The sequence below is a fragment of the Mastigoproctus giganteus genome, chromosome 10 (genome assembly GCF_048544385.1).
Source record: "Mastigoproctus giganteus isolate SK-2022 chromosome 10, ASM4854438v1, whole genome shotgun sequence".
In the NCBI taxonomy this organism is placed as follows: domain Eukaryota; kingdom Metazoa; phylum Arthropoda; class Arachnida; order Uropygi; family Thelyphonidae; genus Mastigoproctus; species Mastigoproctus giganteus.
In genome coordinates, this window is record NC_143584.1 from 179848661 (window position 1) to 179867532 (window position 18872).

At 37.1% G+C, this 18872-nt stretch overlaps 1 protein-coding gene across 1 annotated transcript in view; it reads left to right on the forward strand.

Annotated features, from left to right (window-relative positions):
• LOC150079586 (uncharacterized) overlaps positions 1-18872 on the forward strand; it is a 1000533-nt gene that overhangs the window by 20759 nt on the left and 960902 nt on the right. The gene's annotated exons all lie outside the window — the stretch shown is intronic.

The following is an 18872-nucleotide window of genomic DNA, read 5'->3' on the forward strand; positions in this document are numbered from 1 at the left end:
TTCTTTAAGCCCCCTTTTCCCCTTCCCCTTTTTGAAATAGTGTTGTTTCAAGGTAATTAAGTACCGGCAGATGATAAAAGAGTCTAGAAAAACCCGAAGAGTGGATGTACCTAAGGTATATACTCTCTATCTCTTATGTTCCGGGACTTTCAGTCTAATGACGAGATAAATTCTTCCAGCAGTTATCCAACTACGTTTACAGCTAATTAATCAAAGACTAAGGTGGAAAGTGTAAAGGATGTTTTTCTAGTAACCGCAGATTACAGATCTTCTAACACCTCTGTCTTTTAACAGCGCTCAGGCAGGGGAATAGAGACAGATTAACCCATTTATGTTAATTGCTTTTAAGATTTGTTCATTGAGCATTGTAAAAACATGTTTAATGAAGCTGTTTATGTGAGCTTTCTAACAGCGGGATATAAATACACTGCTTTTCAAAAGCATAGGAGCGAGCATCATAGTTTGAAAAGTACGAAATAAGATTTTTTCCATTTGCCATTTGCATTTACGACCTTCAATAATTTTTATAGGTAGCATATAATGTAGATTATTCAAACGATAGATTATTTTTCTTGTTGGTAAAAAATAAAGATTTTTTTTATATTAAGTTTCGACTGAAATTCGTTTTGCGTGTTTGATAAAGGAAAGGTAACAAATGTTAGCAATAAAAAGTTGTCGTGGGCCTATATTTTTCTTCCATGGAATTATCTAGACGACGGGAAATAACCCATTAACTGCGCCATGCACTGGTACAGTGCATGGCGCAGTTACTGCATCAGGGCAGTTCGGAAATAGGACACTAAAGGATGTCTAAATTCTAGGTTATATTTTTCTACTTTAGTGTGCCTTTGTATATTTGTTTCGTAGAGAGAGAGAGAGAGAGAGAATAGAAAAAAATAATAAAATAACATAACATATTCGTTCTAGCTGTGTTGATTACGAAAGGGAGAAGTGAAGTGCTTCAGAAAAAAAGATGTCTTCTGCTTGTTTTATTTACAAGAAGAGAAACAGTTGCCTAGCAACGAATTTGTCTTTTATTTCGTTTTGTTTTTATTAAAGAATTAAAAGCATAGCAGAATTTTTTTTCTGCTCTGTGCACCCACTGGTCAATTGTTTGCTGATCCCGAGAGGGAACGGGGATGGATTGATTATTATCAGCGTGGCTTAATGAGAGCTGTTTGCGGATCGAAGTCGGAGAGTGTGTGAACTATACTTGGCCTATTTAACGGACGCCACAGCTTACGCGTTCAAGGCAACGGAGTTGGGGGGATGGAGTTAGTAGATGCCAGGCTCTCGCACAATGACGACACGCTTTAATTAGCGAAGTAATTTACTATTGGAGGGGGATGATTCCTTGGGAGTCTTTATCTCTAAATGACCGTATTAAATTTGGCCTCTAGCGGTCTTTATTATTTGGGATTCTAATTTTCCTCGCAATTATCACGTAACATTGCTCTTCGCATACTGTCCTGCGTTATAGGACTCAACTTGTGGCGGATTGTTGTTACATTTGTTCCACCAGAAAGTTACTGTTGAGCTTGGAGCGAATATTCAGACATTTGACTAAGTATAGAAGTTGGAATAGCAGAAGTGATTCATTTTCGTATGATAAAATGTCCACTAAGGACATTTAAATTTATTTTAGGCTCTGTTTCCTCATAAAGCGTTGCTTTAAACTCTTATGAGGCTCCTCACTAGCTAATCTTTCGAAGAGAACGAGAGAATGCAAAGTGACTTATTGTAAAAAAAAGTTAACATTCTGATTCACATTATTGCAGATTTAATAAAATCACATTATTATTTAGTTAATGAATAAGTATCATTTCATATTCCACTGCGAGCTTAAGTTAAGCTTCACTTGCAGAAATAAATATTATACTATAATAGCTTAAGCTACTATACTTTGGAAGCTATCAAATGTAAGCTCTCGTTCTACTTGAAAATATCTTTTAAAGTAGAACAGGAGCGTTTTACCTGAAAAGTTGAAAATGGCATTTTAGTAGCTTATTTCACATGAGTGTTGTGTCCCAATGATTTATAGGTATGTTTGTTACGCTGGAGGATGACAGATTTTAATAAGAATCTGGAAGTTGAGTTTTTTTAATAATTATCCCCTACTCACTTTGCTCGCCCACCCCCGCGCACGGTTTTCTACTAAAATGTAGAGGTATACGGAGTGAGTCAAATCTTTTCTACGTAAAAGACACACCTGTCGAAACGCACTGGTCGATATCTAATCATGAAATGATCTATGTAATTATTTACTTGTGCATTTGTAGTGCGCGGCATTCTCAAGATCGAATAAATATCACGGTAAATTTCCAGAACGGTGTACAACCTCCAACATGGTGGCAAGCAAAACAGTGGGAAAGCAGTGATTGACAAGTTGTGACTCCCATATTTCGACAAACGGACAGGAACAGAGCAGTGACTGGCAGATGTCACTGCTTTCCCCACCCACTGTCCTCCTAGATTGATATGCCTAGAGTGTTTTTCCCCACCCCACATTTGCCACTGTTTTTAAATCGGGAACTCGTTTTCCCATTTTAAAACAGCGGGATGGAGAGATAAACACCCTACCTAAGCTAAGCTCCCCCTCCTCGACGACACAAAACAATCAAAAAAGTGAGGTGCCTTCACCTGTCAATTATCGTCGTCTTCCTCGCTTTCATCGAAGTACCTGCCGGTGTATACTAAACTGAACTTCAGCCAATATCACTATGTAATTATTTACTTGCGTTTACATAGGTCACTTAGGAAAAGGCCTTTTGCTTCGGGTTCCATAATGCATGAGGAATATTGTTGCATCCGAAAGAGCAGGACTAAAGTATTTAATGAAATATTTACAAAATACTAAACTACAGTATTTACAAATATATAGAATATTCATTAATATACAAAAAACGTTACAATGGAACATCAAATGTTACACAGTGAATCACGTGCACGAGATTGGTGAACGTTATGGAGGCAGTTGTCAATAATTAATTGCATTTGTAGTGATGTAATTGCCTCGCCCTCTTCTCTCATTGGCTCATATCACTAAAAGTAATTTTTTTTTAATGTATAGGTAGATATAATTTTTTTGGTAACAAAAGTTTATTGATGTCGCCTATAAAAATTATATTGCTTTTTAATGTTTATAAATCTGAAACAAAACATTTAGGGATTAATTTTTTTGCCTCAAATTACAAATCTGAAAGTAACTCAATATCTTTACAACCCTATCAAATTTCAGGCCTTATAAAAAGTTATATTTATTAGTATCTCATTTAAATTATTTAAAATTAATTTCAGTTGTTTTCACTTTGTTAATTACTATATTAGAAGATATAATAAAAGAGTTTGATCACCGTTGTGGGCAACATGTGCACGGACAACGACTTTAGTATGATGCACAGTCCTCAGCAATCGCCAGACAGGTTCCGTACCTGCGATGCATAGATAAAGTCAAGGTATCCATGAGCTATTGAGGATTTAAGATACCATTAACTAAATACTCCCTAAGCCGAAGCCTTTCCGTGGTTAAGAATGTATCTGAAATGGCAACTGGGTCTGTTTAAAACCAAATTAGTAAAATAAAATAAACTCAGTGAACACAAGTCAAATAAGCCGCTTGGCATCATCTGAGAGAAATATAGCTTCGAACATATTAATATCCGCTAATCTCAATCAAGTGAGTTTCCGTCCCTGTCACTTGGAGGTGGGCTACTGCTATCCAGCCTTAAGATATTTCTTCTTCTGTATACCGCACTTAAAAAAATGTTAAAGTACTGAACAGTCCACGGTCTGTGAATAGGGCCCCGAGTCTCTCCTTCTCACAAATCCCACAGATCTCTGTAACTCTATCTTAAGTCGACATAACAAATGCAGTCCAGCATTACATATTGAGATGTTTTCAGAGCTCCACACATACAAAAACCTTGATCCGTCAATTATAATTGTTACAGGCGATAAGCAAGACCATGTCGAGTTATTAAGAAAGAGGCATTCAATCCAAACTGAAGCCAAGGCTTTTGTTTACGATTTATAATGTTAATATTCGGCAGAAATAAATACGTTTGTCTTCCCTTTTTTGAAGCTTTGCGAATTTATCTGCCACATAGTCATAATCTGCTGAATCATTATTGCCTTTAATTTTTTAAATCTACCTTAGACTAAACCCTAGTTTTATCTGGGCAAAGTGTCAGCCCCATTATGTCTCCCTTATATTATGTTTGGTATAATAAAGTACACCAGTTAATAATACAACATACTGAACAGGGATTCTTCCTAATCACCTGCAAGGCTTCTGAAGAAACGGTTCGACATGCCCGGGGCGCACCCAGAAGAGCAAACTTCTGAGCTTGTATCAAACACTTTTGAATTGCAATATTACTTATTGTATGTACCCAAGCCCGGAAGCGTAAGTCACTATTGGGACAAACAGGCATTCATAAAGTAAGTTCGAAGATCGCTATTGAGGAATCAGTCGCAAGCACTCTTGTGTAAGTGATGCCTCCAGCTCATTAAGTATCACTGGACAGTCCGGACAAGCTGCAGTATTTCTTCCTAGGAAATGACGTAAGCTAAATGACTCATAACCTGCAGGATGACTTTTTCCTCAGTTCAGAATATGTGCTCGTGATAATAAGTTAATAACTAGTCGGGGAAAAACAAAAGTGTTGTTGGCGAAGGTACCCATCAATTTTGGGAACTAACTCTAACCATGCAATTTCATAAACATTAACTGCCTTCATTTACATGCTCCACAGTATTGTGTATATTTATGGCAGTATAGAAATTGTTTTCCAGAATCAATATTTGAGTCTTCGGATAGAGTGGTATAGATAGCAATTTATCATGGCTTTAATCCTGAGAAAATAAGGAATTTTTCTCCTTAACAAGTTGTTCATTTTAGTATTGTCTTTAATCTTTTGTGAATGAAATTATATTCTGTTGCTTTGTATTATTATTTTCATGGGACATTCTAAGATTCTTAAACTAAAGGATAATAGAAAGGGGGGGAAGTGTTTTTTATAAGAATTATTTCAGGATTATCCAAGTTAAATTTTCCTCACTTTGCTTTGTTTTAATCTAATTTGAATTAATAATAAATTATCCATTATAATATGCTTTTTTACACATCACCCTCTCTGCCTCTTGTTTATTTTTTGCAGAACTTGTTAAAAATGCGTGCTATTCATGATGGTATAATCTGATTCTAAAAAATATATATATATTTACTGACTTTAATCCTTTTTTAACTATTTGTGCGACTCAACTGTATCTAATCCTTGATCGGTCATATTTCTTATGTATTTGAGCATGTTATGGTATTACTAGAAATCAAAAGTAAACAAAAGAAACATCAAATCTTATATTTATTACGTTGTCACTTATATTAAACTGAATCATATAAATACCTATATTGTTGAAACATCATTATGAATTTATCCATTCATAATATTGATTTAAATTTACTGTCCATGTTTAGCAATATGTTATCTTCTTCTCAAATAGCCCTCTATAGTCATTTGAAAATACTCGAAAACATTCGAAATACCCGTTTTCGGGTATTTCGAATGTTCTTCAACAAGTTAAATTTAGGCTAGTTGTAATGTCAATGACTTTGTAGCCAGATTTCTTCAATCATTTTAACTTTTGGAATAAAAACTCTTGTGGGATTAGTATGTATCGAAAATAGGACTGATAAATCCTGGATGATACAACATATTAGAAAGCTAATACAAAGAGATAAGTAGGCGGCTTAGAAATTGTCCTTGAATACTTTCACGCTATAAAAATAATAAAGTAATTTCCGATTGTCAAAATGACGCGGTAAGCTTTGGTTTACCGCGTCATCTTGCACCACACAGACTGAAAGTCTATCTGAACTCACTGTAGGTATAGTTTAATCGCTTTCAGGTAACTTTTGATAAGAAGCAAGATGATCCCCGATTCCACCCTCCTTCCACGCTGTACTTACCATGATGAAATTCTTCATTCCTCGTTTTTGAATGACACGCATCTGTGTTAGCTATTATACTGCCGGTAGTTGTGGTTGAGAGTTTGAAGAAATTCAAAGGTCAAATGGATCCACGTTTTTTTTTTTTTTTTTTTTTTTTAAATTTGTTTTGTTTTGACTGGGTATTGATTTTAAACTTAAATTCTTAATATATATATTATATTTTGCTGTCTCCCTCCTTTTTGTAGGAGCCATTGAAAAATTTAGTGTTGTTTAACTGTTTCTTGCTTTCTCTTGTTTCTTATTAAACATTTTCTCTTGTTTAGTGTCCTTGTTAAAAATGAGACCAAATTCCTTTATGAGTCTGAATTTTTACTAATAGTATTACTATTACTGATAATATAGACAAAAAAAAAAAAAACCTTCCTTGTCTATATAACTTTTTCCCTTTTATCACTTTTCTCACTGCCACAATGATTATGAATTAAAGTATCTTTTGACACTTTTTTTTTTTTTTATGAAACCCCCAAACACGAAAGGTATCAAAACCTATAGTACTTAGTACCGTGAATGGGTTGAAGGAGAAGTATGGGGGGGGGGGGATGCCGGAAACTTTGCTCTAGAGACTAAACATGGGTTTCACCACTTCAAGCCTCCAATAAGCAAAGTGGTGGTATTTCACCGGTTGATGAAAGTCATCTACCACATTTGACCTAATAAAGTTGTATTGTATTGTACTGTATTTCGGTATTATTATTATATTGTTGCTCTTATATTATTTTTCTCTGACTTGGGGGGAGGGAGGTTCCACCCCGTAACGGGTATTGCTACCAAGTACACAGGGTGGTTGTTGTTATGTCTGATGTTACCGTTGGTCAAGGAAATCTCTGACTATCCTACAGGTGTTCAGGACTGCGACTTTCTGAAGTTCCTTGTAGTTGTTCGCTGGGAGACCTATTGCTACTAGGCTGGTATGCAGGGTCTTTGGTACCAATACCGGTGGCTGACACGATGATCGGGATGGTCGTTACTTGTTGCACATGTCACATCTCTTTGATTTCCTGTCTTAGGTTTGTGTACTTCCTGATTGTTTCCTCATGCGTTTTCTGGAAGTTTCCAGTGTTGGGAACCGCTATGTCAATCAGATAGGTAGCCAGACTGGACATAACCCGACAAGGGTTATGTTCAGTCTGTTGTGCAGAATTGTCTTGTCCGTTATTATGCCGCGGTCCCACTTCAGCTTGTGGGTTGTGGTCTCTGGTACTGCCTGGGGTTCGTACTTATAATACAGTACACTTTCTTTGATCAACTGGTATTTCCTCGCTAGCTTCTGATTATCCTGGCTACCTTTTTTTTTTTTTTTTTTATGAGAATCCCAAACACGAAAGGTATCAAAACCTACAGTACTTAGTACCGTGCATGGGTTGAAGGAGAAGTATGGGAAGAGGGGGATGCCGGAAACTTTGCTGTAGAGATTAAACATGGGTTTCACCACTTCAAGCCTCCAATAAGAAAGTGGTGGTATTTCACCGGTAAACCTGGTCATGTTTACGAGTGTACTCAGTCTGGGTGGTCACCTTGCATCCTACGGGTGATGTGTTGGATCGTTTCTGAGGCTAGGTGGCTTCGTCTACACGCGTCATTTGACACTTCGGGCTCCTTGGCGATATATTTTTTTTAGTTTCTGGTATCGATTACCTTGTCTTGGATGGTGAGCATGAATCCTTCAGTCTCGGGAAAGAACTTTCCGCTCGTGAGCCATTTTATCTATGTGATCTTGCTTGAGGCCACTGCAGTGTTTGTCATGAAGTGTCTCCTTTGCCCATCTTTCTAGCTTAGGTTGAAATCTTCCTTATGGCCTGGTAGAGTGCTGCTTTGTTTTTCTGGAAGTAATCCTTCCAGTTAGCTATCGCTGTTTTCTGTTGCTCGATGAGGTCTATCGGGCCCCTTCATCCCTCTTTCCGAGTTATTGTTAGTCTCTCCACAGATGACTTCGAGTGGTGTTGGCGGCTCTTGGTCATCATTCTCCTTGTCTTTCTCATGATATCCTCCAGCTCAGTGTTAGCCCAATCTGTGATCCGGAAGGAATATGTCAGCACTGGGACTGCATAGGTGTTTATGGCTTTAACTGTGTTCCCGCCGTTCGGCTTTGCTTTGAGCACGCTTCTCAGTCTCTGATGGTATTTTTCGGTCAGGCAGGCCTTGATTTCTTTGTTCTCTAACTGCTGAGCCTGCATCATCCCTAGGTATTTGTAGATCTCTCCCTCTCTCTCGTGGCTTCGATCTCTTTACCAGCCTTCAGCTGGTAGTTTCGGCCGACTAATTTTATTATTATTAGCAAATTAATTATCTATAATTATTTTCTTTCTGTCTTTGCTGGAAAATGATACTTAATCCTGTATCATACCAATTTTTAATTTTTGGACGGGGAAAAATGTTGATATTATGTATTACATATTCAGGGTTTGTTTTCAACCGTTACAGAGGTTAGAAGCATACTCCACCGGAGGTGGAGGGGGGGGGGGTTAACGAATTCATCGGAGTTTATGTTCTATGCTTTATTCAGTCTTCTTTATTGTGTGAGGTGCATTCTGTCGTTTTTAAAATTTTAACAAAAATTTTAATAAAAGTTAAAAATACGATGTAAAAACTGAAGGATATGTTGTTACACAGGACTTGTGAATAGCGAAAAGAACACACCTTTGAAAACTAGTCAAAAATAGCACATTTTAATCCAATTTTGAATAATTTTAATGATCTGCCACACGTTGTGGACCTATAGTTCTGAACTGTAGGCCCGCAACGCCTACATTAGCTGAAAACGTCTTGTCAAATATTTTTAGTTGTATTTAATTCATATTATAAAGCCACTGAAGAGCGGTATTCGGTCCCGTACAGTATAGGAGTTGGTGATGTTTAAATAAGTTTGCCAAAATCGATTAAAATGAATTATTTTTCGCTAGTGTTCATACTGTTTTTATTTATTATTGTTATTTTTTTTTTACTAGAAGTTAAAAGTGTAATTTAATTAACAGCTAGAGCACACAGAACTCTCTACGTTTATATCATTCCTTTCATTCTTCTATCATTCTTCCTTTCCTTTACCGTACAGTGACTTTCGTAACTTCAGTGCAGTAGAATTTCCAATATAGCAGCACTTTCGATAGTAAAAATCACGTGATAGTTTGGTGGCTAATCCCAACGGTCCAGGTGACAAGGAAGGCGATGCCGACTTCGTTTACTGGCGACACTTTCAGTTATCACAAAACGCCACTTACCAAAGCAATGAAAGGAGACTTCTTTCCCTTCTAACAGTCGCAAAAACCAATAGTACTGCGAGTCATTTAGCTTAAATTTCAACTTTTACTCTTGATCTTCCGTCGCCTAGGCAACGAGATTGAATACGAAAATGGGCGACTAGAGACTGCTTGGAATTGAGAGTAGGTGAACGCAGTTTGCTCTGCCCATTTTATAGATTTTAAGAGTCTCTCTCTCTCTCTCTCTCTCTCTCTCTCTCTCTCTCTCTCTCTCTCTCTCTCTCTTTCCTCCTACCCTTCCCAGTTCCTACATCTTTGAATAACTTTCTGTGAGATTCATTTGTTTGGTGGGGGGGAATAATTTGCTAAAGTGTTTAAAATAAAGTAAACAATTATCCTTTATCTGTTGACTACGTGGGAGCTGTACTTAATTCGTTTCGATTATATTCACGGCTTTGGTTTAGCACTCATTGATATGCTTACTCTGCTGTCTTTTCCCTGTGCAGTGAGCTCAAAGCGCTCACTGCTCATTGGATGAAAACTTTTGCTTTCCTGCAGATTGTTTCCAGTTCAGGCTTGCTGACGATATTAGTGTGTTAGATCCTTCCACGACCCGTCAAGATATGATGAATGTCGGGGGCATAAAACGAAGAAAGTATTCTTGGATCAACCCTTCCAAAAGATGACTGATGACTCTATCAGGGGAGAGTTTAACACGAAACCCGTCATCGGAAAGACACATGGCCACTACACTTCGCTCGAGCTACAGCCATCATTATTAAAAACACACCTGCAGACCTGTGTACAAACTGTTTTAATGATATTATCCTCCTCACTTCCTTCTTCTCTTCCTTTCTCAGTATGTGTCAGAATGTGAACCTTTGTTATAAACTAGCTATGCTATGTCTACAAAAGGTGGCATATCTGTTACCCTAACCCCAGGGATCAGATTCAACCCATAGAAAACAGCTGGATTGTGGAACGGTAAGTGTAAGGTGTAAAGTATGTTAGTTGTCTGCGGGCACCAGGGATTCCCCCCATCTCCGCGTGTATACTTTGTTTTTGTGACACAGAACTCTGTGGAGGCCAGAGATTTAAAAGTGCATGGGGAGTGTAATATCGTGTAATGTTTTGTATCGTTGTATCTCTTACCTTTTAGCCGTTCGGCCCCTAGTGCGACCTATCGTTGCCCACATTTTGCCGCGAGGAGGCAGGTCAGGCACCGAGTAGAATTTTTATAGTACTCTGGCTGGCCCTGTCACCTAATTTCCAAAGATTCCAGTGTCAAGGGCCTTTAAAAAAAAAAAAAAAAAAAAGAGGTACGGGACGTTGAAGGTTAAGTTGTAGCCAAGATTTAGATCTCGGTGAATAAGTTATACATATAACCTGTTTTTATTTTAAATATGATTTTAGTCCTACCTTTTGAAAGATTAAAAGCAATAATTGACGTGATTTTTCCCCCAGTTTATCGACAAAACAGTTTCGACTGAACAGCTTTTGGTTAGGAGAGTGTCATATTATACTAGGTTCGAAGTATACGGCTATTTAAGAAATATACATATTCATATTATTTCTCTATACATTAAAAAAGTTTTCCTCCTAGTGATATTTATTCGAGAATGGGGAAGAGGGTGGGGCAATTACGTCACTTATTCGAGCTATAACTGCCTCCATAACGTTCATCAACCTCGTGCACGTGGTTCACTGTCTAATACATGACCACGCCCGGCATCATTTGATGTTCCATTGTAATGTTAGCTGATGAAGGGACCTGATATAGTTTATATATTTGTAAATAGGTTAGTATTTTGTAAATATTTTAAATATTTGTATAGTTTGTAAATATTTTAGTCCTGCTCTTTCGGATGCAACCAATATTGCTCATGCATTACATAGGTAATTTCCTGATTAGATATCGATCATTGCGTTTCGAGAGGTGTGGCTAGAATCCGTGACGTTTGATTTGCTAATTATATGTGCTAACGTAGTAATTAACACAATACCGCGACCTAGATTGGCATTCACCGATTCCGAAAGAAAACGACGCCGTTATGAGTCTTCACGGAAATATAAAGAGAAACATGCCGAAAGGTTACGAACTAATTATAGAATAAGTTCAATGACGACGAAGCAAGTGGAAAATCAACGTTACAGGAAGCGGGTAGCAATTATGGACGAAAAACAGGCCGAAACTCAGCGAACCGTTAAACGGCTCAGACGTAACATAAAGTCTTCACAAGATCCTGATAACGAAGAAACCAATTAAGTATCATATTGCGATTTAGGTGATATGGTTGATGAATGTCAACATTGCGACGGATTATTTCTTCAAGGCGAACTCGGAAGAACCGCACATTCGTGTTGTCACGGAGGGAAGGTATGTTTGCCCACGGCAGATACCTATCTAGACGCTTTGAAGACTTTGTTGCTTGACAACACGGAAAAAAGGAGATACTTCCAAGAAAACGTTCGAATGTACAACAATCTTTACGCCTTCGCGTCTTTTAATGCCGAAAACACAGACTTTCAAGTTGGCGGCGGCCCTTATACGATGCGAATACGAGGAGGTGCCATGGAGAAAGGAACGACGAGTTTAATATCCTTACAGACGTTCCACAATTCGGCCAAATCTACATTTATGACGACGGAGAAGCGTTGATGAAACGAGCTAAAAGAGTGAAAAGGACTGATGTACACTCGGAACGTTTTCTCGTTCGAGTCCACATCAGCGGGGGTTGGCGAGCGGAGCGAGCCGAGGGCCCTAGTATGAATTAATTAAAGTTTATTTAGAGGTTTGGATTAAAACAGTGTCACAACGCAATAGCAGGTTAGATGATAGAATTTCCCATTGTTGTCAAATTGTAGACTTTTCTCCACTCGGAGATTTAGCAGTTATATAGACTGGTGAAGATGGAAAAATGTCTGCGATAAGACCAGCACTCTGCACTGTCTCGTATATTTTCTCATGTCACATTCTTTTGACATTAGGGTGCAGCAAATTGCATAGCGAGATAATATTTGATAGGAAAAACCACTTAAGTCGCTCCTAGTTATTGAGTTTGGTGGACCACTGCATGCTTCGGGTAGCTTGGTTTGTACATCCGTCCCTTGGACCGGAAATAATCCTGCTGATGTTTGGGTTGTTCATTGTATGAGTTGTTAACTGAAAGAAGGTCATGGGTTCCTCGAGACGATAAACTACATCCATTGAGTAATTAGAAGGTTTGCGAAAAAAGACTGACTTTGATATTGTGAGTGGGTTATGGGTGACTTTGTTAAGCCACCGTAAGACCCATTATTCAAAATTGGGGAATTTGGTAAGATATGTGAGAAGTGCATTTTTTTAAATCTAATTATTAATTATAACTCATAAATGTGCAAAAAGCTTCATAATAAAACTTGCTACGATAAAAAATAAATTATAAATTTATGGTATTTTGTAACAGCTGTTTTTATTTTAAGTAAATATATTCGTTTGTATGTACGTATAAACAAAAGAGTCTGAATCAATGTATTTTCTCGTTAATTTCGAAAGATCTAATTGGGCACTCAACGTAGCGGCCCTCTGATATTACTTCTACAATTCTCTCCATGTGCAATGTTCAGATTAACAGGGTAGGAAAAAAATAATGATAAATGATAATACTTAAAAGAGATATACTAATATGAATTTAAATAAAACTCATAACTTACACAAACGGAGTAAAAGTTGATGGTCACGAGACTGCGTATTTTTGCGCATAGGGAAATACGTGAAAATGTTTAAATATTTCTCTTAGTAATGCCACTTAATTCTATTACTAAATACAACACAGCACTATAGTGCTGTGTATATATAAGTGCGTCTGGTGAGCCCTCCCCCCTTCTCGAGAACCGTTTATGCTGCCCACTAGTCTTCCAAGTACTATTTGTGCGATCCCCAAGTACTTCAATCGTGCAAAATCAGCACAAATAATTTTTTCCTTAGGATAAAATCTAACAAGTCTTTGTTGGCTTTTATCTTATTCAGTTTCAATTTCATCTCTTCATTTTATTCAGTTTCAATTTCAGCTTTTCATTTATTGAATTTCATCTCTCTTAATTTTTCTGTTGAAACTTAAGAAATTTTAAGAAATTACTAATGACCTACCTTTTTAATTACTGTACTCGTATGATCTATGTTACAATACCTCTGATACCTGCAAGATAAAATCTCTGTCGTTCTTCCGTGACGGATTATCTTATACTATATATATATATATATATATATATATTTTTTTTTTTTTTTTCCTGTTTTATATATATATATATATATATATATATATATATATATATATATATATATAAAACAGGAAAAATAACAGTAATAATAAAACTTAAGCTAGCAGTATGGCAAACCAATAGAGTGAAAAATAGATAGTAAGACAGAAAGTATTGTAGAAGTTACGCTTCAAAACATTTAGAATAAAAAATCGAATTAGACAAAATTTAGCGGCGCCCCCAGCAGCACTAGGTCCAAATTGCGTGAAATATCTCTATTAACAGAGTCAGAAACCAACTACAATGCAAAATTAAACTAAAGAGACAAAAATAGACTGACCATTATGCCCCATCTCGGAGGACCACGAGATGGGGCATAATGGTTAGTCTATTTTTGCTTATTTAGTTTAATTTTGTATTGTAGTTGATTTCTGACTCTGTTAATAGTTTTATTTCACGCAATTAATACCAAATGATTAAACAAAATACAGTAACATTAAATAAAATAAAAGGTGGTAGAGCTGTCATCAGATAAGAGTGGGCAAATTTAGTTATAAGTCGAATACGGGGAAGCAAAATGCAGAGTCTGATGTTAGCAGAAGTAAAAATCGATACATGGTTAGGTAATTGATATAATTGATAAAATTACCTAACCATGACAAATTTTTGGCTCTTTGGTGAATATAACATCGGTGTAAATACACAATAGTTTACCCAAAAATTAAACTACGTACGTAGTGTAAAAGGCATCGTTTTTAATTGTATATCATATTGTGTCTACCTTCATAACGAAATACCAGGTATTGCACTATTTCGAATAAATAACGCTTCTCTAGTAGAGAAGACTACTGTTATTTATTCTCAGAGGATACCACCCAGACGGCACCGTTTCTAAGCTGTTTGAAAAATGGTATGGGATAATATACTGTTTTATCCTCATACTGTCCCTATTAGACTTAGTACAGCAAAAAAAGTGTAGGAAAGTGATAGTAGGAGAGGAGAGGAGGAATGTCGTCGAAAGAGAAAAGGAACAGTTACTCATACTCACACCACTCAAAAACTCATAAATTTGTCGAATAGGCAACGCATCCCCAGTGGGGAAGACTGTTGTTACCTACTCTCTGAAACTCTGTGATTACCAGGCTCCCTCTGGTGGGTGGCACCGTTTAAAAGCTGGCGGCCTATCATCGGTGGGTGGGCAGGTACCCTGATAATGCAAGCATGCCATCACAGTTGCGAAGTGGTTCCACAATATGAGAGATGCCAAATGGCGAACAAATGATAATGTATTTTAAAGACGAAATGCACAGGGCATAATGGCATATGGGTCTAAATAACTATATACTATTGGTATAGATACATCATAGTTTACCCATAAATTAATTACGTAGTGTAAAGGCATCGTTTTTAATTGTATTTCATATCGGTGGTGGGGTGATAGCCACTGGAGAATAAATAAGAGTAGTCTTTTCTACTAGAGAAGCGTTACTCATTCGAAGTAGTGCAGTACCTGGTATCTCGTTGTGAAGGTAGACAATCCGCATGGAATTACCTTTTTCTATCTCCACAGCTACCTCGACAGATATTGATAACAGAACCCTGTTAGAGCCAAATAACGTCTGTTCAATATGAGATACAATTAAAAACGATGCCTTTACACCCATATGCTCTTATGCCCCGTGAATTTCGTCTTTAAAGTACATTATCATTTTTTCACCATTTGGCATCTCTCATATTGTGGAACCACTTCGCAACTGAGATGGCATTTTGCATTATCAGGGTACCTGCCCACCTACCGATGATAAGGCCATTAACGCTTCCCCAGTCTTCCCCACACGGGAAGCGTTGCCTATTCGAGGAATTTATGAGTTTTTGAGTGGTGTAAGTATGAGGAGTAACTGTCCCTTTCCTCTTTCGACGGCATTCCTTCCTCTTCCTCTTCTACTATCACTTTTCTACACCTTTTTTGCTGTACAAAAGTACAGCACTTTGTACTAAAGACATTAGGGATAGTATGAGAATAAAAGAGTATATTTTCCTATACCATTTTCAAACGGTGCTGTCTGGGTCCACTGAAAATAAATAACAGTAGTCTTCTCTACTAGAGAAACGTTACTTATTTGAAGTAGCATAATACCTGGTATCTCGTTATGAAGGTAGCCACAGTATGAGATACAATTAAAAAGCGATGCCTTTACACTGTTCAGGTAGTTCAGGTGTATCTTCACTGATATTATATAGTTATTTAAACCCATATGCTATTATTCCCTGTGCATTCCATCTTTTAGTAAAAAAAACTTATACTATTTATTAATATAGTAAAGCAAATTTATTTATATAGTGCTTCAGGCTTTGTTTTCCAAAACAAAGGGGCTGCTCATTCTACGGAATCTCTCTCTCTCTCTTTTTTTTGTTTTTATCTTTCTCTATCGTTCCAGAGCCTATGAGCCGTAGTCAACTCATACAAGCAAATGTGGAAATTGCTAGCTACCAGTAAGGATTATATTGTGAAGTAAGGAGTATACGTCTCGTAAATTTCTTTTACATTTTCCTGAATAATTCGTGTAATATATCTCAGTTATTTAGTTTTCTGCTCTCAAAGCTGCAGTCCAAACTTCTCGTGAGGTCTTTTTACTATGCTGACTCAACGCAAAGATGCATTTTCCTCATACGATATCTTCCAACATGTATTGGGACACTGGTGAAGAATCATGCTATACTGTCCAATCACTGGTTAAACGCACCTGATTTGGGGTAGGCCTAAAGAATAGTTTTATCAGGAATAGTATTGCACCAACAATGAACTTCGGTGGTAGTGGTGTGATGGTATGGACCTGTTTTGTTGATTGCACTTGTCCCACTGTTTTAATCGATGAAATTATGAATTAATTGTTCAAAATGTGAGTTGTGACATTTTGAACAATTCTTCTTTCGCTGCATTGTGGCGATTCTTTAAGTAACGGAACATATTTGTACAAGCGTGACAACTCTCTATTATTGTTTTTCAGCCATTTTTCGGCAATGGAAAGCTTTTGCGAGCTTTGGTTTTCGCAGAATCCCAATATATCAAACAAGTACTATCGTAGAAATTAAATAAAAAATCACTAACAGAACATTTGCTAAAACCATGAGATAACTTTGGGGAATCCCAGAGTTCCGTGGAATACACTTTGAATCCCTGTCATAAAACACGGTCAGTACAGCTGTGGTTTAAGGAGAATAAATTGTTTAAGAAGAATACTCTTCACGGCTACAAGCCAGAACCCCTGGCTTGTAGCCGTGAAGGCTATTGTGTACGGCATGTGCGTTTTGTATGCAATAAAGAGTTCTTCTTCTTCTAATAATGCAGTAAACCTATATTTTCAGCACATAATCCAAATCTGAATCCACCCGAACAGTTAGGATGTTTTGGAACAACATTTAAGAACCAGAAGAATATATCCTAGTTGAAGAAGAGAACTTGTAGCACCATTATAAGAGAAGTGGAGCAGGATTTGCCTCCTTGTATACCAAAACCTGTAGAAAATGTCTCCGATAGAGTTGTTGATATTATTGAAACTCATGGGGACGTACTAGTAAATTGATTTTTTTCTAACCAGATTCGTTTCTATTTAGTGTTGCAGTACATTTTTGACTATAGTGTACGTGCTCCAAATATCAGATGTGTCAAAGCATGAACATTTTGTCCATTCTTATAAGACAGACTGTGCCATCGAATGGTCAGTTCAGCTCCTGTCTAGCCATAGTGATGGTGAGAGCATTATAGGAGTTCCCACCTTGGAAGGTTCCATGAGATCTCATGATCTCATTCTATAGTGTTTCAATGAAATCTTTTACACGTTAGAAAGTTCGATTTTTGTTTTATCAGGATCGTAATTTTAGCCATACTGATAGCTGTCATGTAGGTACTTTCATCGTCTTTCCATTACCTTTAGAAAGCTTTTTTTACATGTTCATGGATTAGATTATGACTGAATTTTTAAATTAAGCATTTTCAGTAATAAAGAAAAATATGTCTGTCCAAATAAGAAAATCATCTACTCCCTTCATATGAAATCGGATAATATCACGCGCCAATGACGAGGCCCTTAAGAAAAAAGAGGAAATGACGGTTTCTATTATGCTTATCAGCTTTTTGTCATCTCCGTTTTTACCTCGTATATAACTCTGTTAATCTCCGAAACGCAAACTTTACCATAGATGGCACCACCAACTTGGCCACATGTGGCTCGCTTAGATATTTTTGTCATATGTGAAACACTTTCCTCTGGTGACTTATATGCTGGATACCTAAAACCTATCTTCTATGTCTTTGTTATTTCTTTTTCTGGGGGGAGGTCAAAAAACTTGAACTTGTTGGATGGAAAACTGTAACAAGCTTTGAAACGTCGAATACCCAAAGTCTATTTTGACAGACAGGAAGCTTCCATATAAGTTTCTGAGTGGGTCTTGGACTAAACGCTTTTGACGGTAGGAATAGAAAGCGTGCAGTTGCTCTGATAAATTGGTGGTGAATAAAATGGGTGCATTTTCGCTGCAGAATGCTAGAAAAGTGTCTTTTATAAGCGCTTCAGATAGAAGTTATCGAGATTCTTTCCACCAAAGAGACTTTTAAAATGTCCCAGTACTTTGATGGGATTTTGCATGAAGAAACCCTGTTTACCGTAGCGGCACTGATTTTAACTTCCACCTATTCGCAATCCCTTCTTGGAAGCCATCGTAAAAGTGAGCTTTAGTTTTACTCCATACACATTGTAGCCTATTCCTCCTTCTGTCTTTATCTAAGAAAGTTTAGTATCCTTACCAACCACGATTCACATTCAATACACTTGTCTTGTTTCCCAATGATGCGATTATGGTTTCGAGAGCGAGAACTTCCCCCACCCAACCCCCAGCCTCTCGCTCTCTCTCTTAAACCAATGCACAGATTTCTATCACAAACTTAAGCCATTTGGCAGGTGCGCTATTTATGCGCCTTTGCTTCAGTTGTCATGGTAACCTATCAATTATAGAGAAGCCAACATCAGTTCGCAAACAAAAGTATTGGAGAAAATCCATATTAATGGCCTCATCTTGCAAGGAACTTTCACATTGGTTCCTTTTGTTTCTCCCATGCTTAGGTGATTTATGGAATATTAAACCCTTAAACGAGAGTCGCTTCGCAATGTTTCTACCCATTGGATTAAAGAAACCATTTTAAATGGCTTACATTATGCCGCATATATATTTTTTTAATCGCTTTTTAGCTGCCAGTGCGATTAAGATGAATAAAGGTCTGGTAAATAAATGGGGAAAATGAAATATTTCAGAGGAGTAGATGATTAAAGTAAAACCAATACAAATATGTTAAATGTTAGAACTAACTTTTATGGATCACAGATATCGAAAAATTCGACACTCCACGGCAAATCGCCCATACACAAAGAGAT